This window comes from Felis catus, chromosome B1 (genome assembly GCF_018350175.1).
Source record: "Felis catus isolate Fca126 chromosome B1, F.catus_Fca126_mat1.0, whole genome shotgun sequence".
In the NCBI taxonomy this organism is placed as follows: Eukaryota; Metazoa; Chordata; class Mammalia; order Carnivora; family Felidae; genus Felis; species Felis catus.
Window position 1 is genome coordinate 38,194,121 of NC_058371.1, and position 6,499 is coordinate 38,200,619.

Consider the following 6,499-nt stretch of genomic DNA (forward strand, 5'->3'; position numbering starts at 1 on the left):
CTGAAATAACCTCAGGACTGTTTTCCCTGCTGTTCTACCTCTCAGGACCTTGGTCTACACTGAAACCATAATTAGTATATGTTTTTTAAAAATGTGTCTTTCATCATGGTACCCCCTTGCTTAAAGCTTAGCTATTACTTCTCATTGCTATTAGGTTAAAAGCCACAGTCCTCTGGCTTCATCTTGTATTGTTTTACATCCTTCTTTCCATCTGTGTCTTATCCACTGTTTTAGACATTTCTTCCTGTGAAAGAGCTTTTCGTTTCCAACAGCTTTAGTTAGGTAAACTGCACATATATGAAGTGTGTCATTTGATAGTTTTGACATATGTTTACACATTTGAAATGATAACCATAATCCAGACAGTTAACATATTCATCACCCTTGAAAATCTCATGTCCCTTTACATTCCCTTATTATGAAGCTGCCAAGTTGTTTTCTAAAGGAGTTGTACCGTTTTCCATCCCCACCAACAGTCTGTCAGAGCACCAATTCCTACATACATATTCATGAACAGCTAGTATTGTCAACTTTTTAAATCCAAGCCATTAGGATGGATATTTAGTATATATCTCATTATGGTTTTAATATACATTTCCTTAATAACTGATGATGGTGAGCATATTTTCATGTGCTTCTTTGCCATCTGTGTATCTTCTTTGAATCATCTAAATCTTTTGTTGTTTTAAAAATTAGTATCTTTTCTTACTTGTTGAGTTTCAGAATTCTTTGTATATTCTAGACACAGTTCCTTCTTATTTTGTTTTCTTTTTGTTTTTTGTGGTTGTTGTTGTTGTTTTCTCCACTGAGGCATTTTATTTGCACATATGTATTACATCCCTAGAAAAAGAATCCCAAGATTTCCCCTTCTGTGTATTTCCAACTTGCTTCTTCATGGTCCATGACTGTAGCTGAGGTGGTCAGTATAATGAAACCAAACTTAGATTATTCTGCCAATTTTCTAGATCTTTGCATTGTCCATCAATTCTGGGGCCAGTCACTTCATGCTTGCTTAACCTGCTTGTGAGGTTCACAACAATTTTCCCAACTCTGAGATCAATGATTTTAAATTCACCAGTGTAACCATGCTTCATCATCACAGTTAGAAAGTGGACAATGTCTTTGGAGCATGGCCTAGTAAGAACCTGGCGTTTACTTCTCTTTTCAGTATTGTTATGCTTTGGGGAGTATCTGCCACGACAGTCACATGCATCATGATGGTGGCACAGAAAGATGGTGGAAAGAGCTAGATACAGATCCTTTATCACCTGTTTTTTTGGCAAGGTTTTTCTTCTCCCAGTCTGTGATTTCCTTCTCTCAACAGTGTTTTTGAAGAGCAGTTTTTCTTTTTGGTGAAGTCCAGTTTATGCATTCATTTGTTCTATGATTGTTCTTTTCAGTTTTCATATGTATGAAATCTTTGCCTAGCACAAGTTACCTTTAAACTGACATCTTGTCTCACTAAGCCAGAAGCATAGGAACACCTATGCGGGGAATGACGGGAAGAGGTGACATGTGCCCGGCAGCGTGAAAGAATCCTGGGGAGACGCCATCGTTCAAGCAACACCATGTTTCACTACGTCAGAAGTGTCGGGAAACCCCTGCGGGGCCGATGAGGAACGTGCCATGTACTCAAGCCTGTGAACTGGCACTTTGATGAAGCCGTCGTTCAGGCCCTGCATGGTTTCACTAAGTGAGAACTGTTTGCAAAGCTATGCGGAGCCCACGAGGGAAGTGGCCTATCCTCCACTCTCCGAAGAGCTCTGTGGGGGAACACCGTCTTGAAACGAACATCTTTTCTCACTCGGAAGGGTTTGAAAACCTATGCGGGGCTAGGTGAACAGTGTCCTATACTCCACTGTCTCCAACTGCCCTTGGGGGAATGCATCTTTCAACTCACACCTGCTGCAACGAACTTGGAAGCGCTCAAAACCCCACGCGGGGCCTAGCAGGAAAACGCCACACACCTCCGCTCCGTGAAACAGCTCCCGGGGAAGAGAAGGCAGCCTTCCAACAACGTGCTGTTTCACCACGTCCCAACGGTGTGCAAACCCAGTGGGGCGAATGCAGAAAGGGCCACGGATTGAAATGCTGTGAAACAACACGGTGGGTGCGGAAACCACCTTTCAAATGGCATCGCGTTTCCCTGGGTTCCAAGTGTTTGAAACCCTGGTGTGGGGCCTGGGCGGAAAGTGCCCTAAGCTCGGCTCTCAGCAGCCCCACTGTGGGAACCCATCTATCTCTCCGTTAATGAACATGTTTCACTCAGCGAGAAGGGTTCGAAAAGCTACGGTGGGGCCTAGGTAGAAAAGTGCCATGTACTCAATCCTGTGAGCCAGCACCGTGCTGAAACACTCTTTCCAGGAAGACCGGGTTTCACTACGTGAGCACTGTGTCAAAAGCTACGCGGGCCCCACAAGTGAAGTGTCACGTAGTCGACCTGAGAAAGAACCCTGTGGGGAAACCATCCTTCAACTAACATGTTTTTTCGCTCAGTCACACGTGCTGGAACACCTCTGCCGGGACTAGGACCCAAGAGCTGGAGAGTCCAACTCCGTCAGACGGCACATCGGGGACAGCATCACTCAAGGAACATCTTGTTTCACAAGGACACAGCTGTTGGAAAACCGACGTGGTGCCTAGGCAGAGAGTGCCGGGCCCTCGGTTTGGTGAGCCAACACAATGGCGAAACCGTCCCTCGCCCAGCGTCTCGTTTCCCTGTGTTAGAGAGGTCGGAAGCCATATGCGTGGGTGCGTGGTGATGAAGGTGGCGGTGGGAGGGGGTGGGGGGGGGAAGCATATGAACAAAGTGCCGTACACTCCATGATGTGAAACACCATGGCGGCCAGGCAGTGTTTCAACTCGGAGCTTGTTTCACAAAGTGAAAAGTGTCTGGCAGCCTATGCGGGGCCTGCCAGGTAAGTGCCGTGCCCACAACTGTGCCTGAGAACACGCTGCCGAAACCAACTTCTAAGATCTCATGTCACTCATCCTGCAGTGTTTCCAAACCTCTACGGCGACTCTGCGTCCTGCTCCGTACACTCAACTCTGTCCACCTGCGCTTTGGGAAAACCACCTTTCCACTAACACCTTGCGTCACTCAGTGAGCAGTGTTGGAACACCTCTGCCGGGACCCTCCAGAAAGGGCCATATGCTCCACGCTGTCAAACTACACTTCAGGCCCGTCGTCATCATTCAAGGCCCGTCTTGTTTTCCAAGGACACACCTGTGTGGAAACCTTCGCAGGGCCTGGGCAGACAGTGCCACATGCTTGTTTTTGTGAAGCAACGCTAGGCCGCAACCAGCTGTCAACTCGCATCTTGTTTCACGAAGTGAGAAAGGCTTGAAACCCTGTGGGGGCTTAGGCGGGAAGTGCTATGTAACTCGATTCTGTGGAACTACACGCTGGGCAAAGGGTCTTGCAACTGATAGCTTGTTTCGCGAAGGGAGACCTGTCTGGACAGCTCTGCGGGGCCTCCAAGGCAAGTGCCACATCCTCACCTGTGTGAGACAACAGTCTGGAGAAAGCATCTTTGAACTAACAGCTCGTTTCCCCCAATAAGCAGTGTTCCCAAAAGTCTCCGGAGACAAGGCGTAAAGTTCCCTACACTCCACTCTGCCCGTCTGCACTTTGGGGAAACCACCTTTCAACTGACATCTGGTCTCACTACGCCAGAAGCGTAGGAACACCTATGCGGGGAACGACGGGGAGAGGTGACATGTGCCCGCCAGCGTGAAAGAATCCTGGGGAGACACCATCGTTCAAACAACACCATATTTCACTACGTTAGAAGTGCTTTTTTCTCAAGTACTTCTCAAGTACTTTCTTCTCAAGTGCACATGGAACCATCTCCAAGACAGATCACATACTGGGTCACAAACCTCCCCTCAAAAGTGTAAAAGAATTGAGATGATAGCATGCACACTTTCAGACCACAATGCTACAAAACTTGAAATCAACCACAGGAAAAAGTCTGGAAAACCTCCAAAAGCATGGAGGTTAAACAACACCCAATTAAAGAATGAATGGGTCAACCAGACAATTCGAGAAGAAATTTAAATATATATGGAAACAAATGAAAATGAAATTACAACAATCCAAATTATTTGGGATGCTGCAAAGGCAGTCTTGAGAAGAAAATACATTGCAATCCAGGCCTATCTCCAGAAACAAACAAACAAAATCACAAATACAAAATTTAACAGCCTACCTAAAGATAATAGAAGCAGAACAGCAAAGACTCCCCAAACTCAGCAGAAGAAGAAAAATAAGAAAAATCAAAGCCAAAATAAACAGCGTAGAATCTAAAAAAAACTGCAGAGCAGATCACTGAAACCAAGAGTTGGTTTTTTGAAAAAATAAACAAAATTGATAAACCTCTAGCCAGGCTTCTCAAAAAGCAAAGGGAAATGACCCAAATAGATAAGGTCTTGAATGAAATGGAATTATTACAACCAATCTCTTAGAAATACAAGCAATTATTATGAAAAATTATATGCCAACAAACTGGTCAGCCTGGGAGAAATGGACTAATTCCTAAGCAGCCACACACTCCAAACCTCAAACAGGAAGAAATAGAAAATGTGAACAGTCCCATAACCAGAGAAGAAATTGAATCAGTTATCAAAAATCTCCCACCAAATGAGAGTCCAGGACAAGATGGCTTCCCTGGGGAATTCTACCAGACATTTAAAGCAGACATAATACCTATCCTTCTCAAGCTGTTCCAAAAAATAAAAAGGAAGGAAAACTTCCAGACTCATTCTATGAAGCCAGCATTACTTTGATTCCCAAACCAGACAGAGACCCAGAAAAAAAAATACAGCTACAGGCCACTATCCCTGATGAATATAGATGCGAAAATTCTCAATAAGATACTAGCAAATCAAATTCAACAGCAAATAAAAATATTTATTCACCATGATCAAGTAGGATTCATTCCTGGGCTGCAGGGCTGGTTCAACATCTGCAAATCAATCAATTTGATACATCATATTAATAAAAGAAATTTTAAGAACCATATGACCCTGTCAATAGATGCAGAAAAAGCATTTGACAAAATTCAGCACCCTTTCTTAATAAAAACCCTCGAGAAAGTCGGTAGAGAAGGAACATACTTGAACATCATAAAAGCCATTTATGAAAAGCCCACAGCTAATATCATCCTCAATGGGGAAAAACTGAAAGGTTTTCCCCTGAGATCAGGAACACGACAGGGATGTCCACTCTCACTGCTGTTGTTTAACATAGTGTTGGAAGTTCTAGCATCAGCAATCCGACAACAAAAGGAAAACAAATACAAAATACAAAATCAAAGTACAGAAATCAGTTGCATTCTTATACACTAACAATGAAGCAACAGAAAGACAAAGAAACTGATCCCATTCACAATTGCACAAAGAAGCATAAAATACCTAGGAAAAAATCTAACCAAAGATGTAAAAGATCTATATGCTGAAATCTATAGAAAGCTTATGAAGGAAATTGAAGAAGATATAAAGAAATGGAAAAACATTCCATGCTCACGGATTTGGAAGAATAAATATTGTTAAAATGTCAATACTACCCAAAGCTATCTACACATTCAATGCAATCCCAATCAAAATTGCACCATTCCTCTCAAAGCTTGAACAGGCAATCCTAAAAATCTGTATGGAACCAGAAAAGACCCCGAATAGCCAAAGTAATTTTGAAGAAGACCAAAGCGGGAGGCATCACAATCCCAGACTTTAGCCTCTATACAAAGCTGTAATCATCAAGACAGCATGGTATTGGCACAGAAACAGACACATAGACCAATGGAATAGGATAGAGACTCCATAATTGGACCCACAAAAGTATGGCCCACTAATCTTTGACAAAGCAGGAAAGAATATCTGATGGAAAAAAGTCTCTTTTTTTTTAAAGTTTTTTTTTAACGTTTATTTATTTTTGAGACAGAGAGAGACAGAGCATGAACGGGGGAGGGTCAGAGAGAGGGAGAAACAGAATCTGAAACAGGCTCCAGGCTCTGAGCTGTCAGCACAGAGCCCGACGCGGGGCTCGAACTCAAGGACCGCGAGATCATGACCTGAGCCGAAGTCAGCCGCCTAACCGACTGAGCCACCCAGGCGCCCCAAAAAAGTCTCTTTAACAAATGGTGCTGGGAGAACTGGACAGTAACATGCAGAAGAATGAAACTAGACCTCTTTCTTACACTGTTCACAAAAATAAAGTCAAAATGGATAAAAGACCTGAATGAGAGACAGGAAACCATCAAAACCCTAGAGGATAAAGCTGGAAAAAAACCTCTTTGACCTCAGACACAGCAATTTCGTACTTGACACATCTCCAAAGGCAAGGGAATTAAAAGCAAAAATGAACTATTGGGACTTCATGAAGATAAAATCTGCACTGCAAAGGAAAGAAATCAACAAAACTAAAAGGAAACTGATGGAATGGGAAAAGATATTTGCAAATGACATATCAGACAAAGGACTAGTATCCAAATCTGTAAAG

The 6,499-nt window shown here is 43.3% G+C and overlaps 1 pseudogene; it reads right to left on the reverse strand.

The window, feature by feature from the left end:
* Window positions 1-840: 840 nt before the first annotated feature.
* LOC123385202 lies at window positions 841-2,723 on the reverse strand (annotated as a pseudogene).
* Between the last annotated feature and the right edge of the window lie 3,776 nt (window positions 2,724-6,499).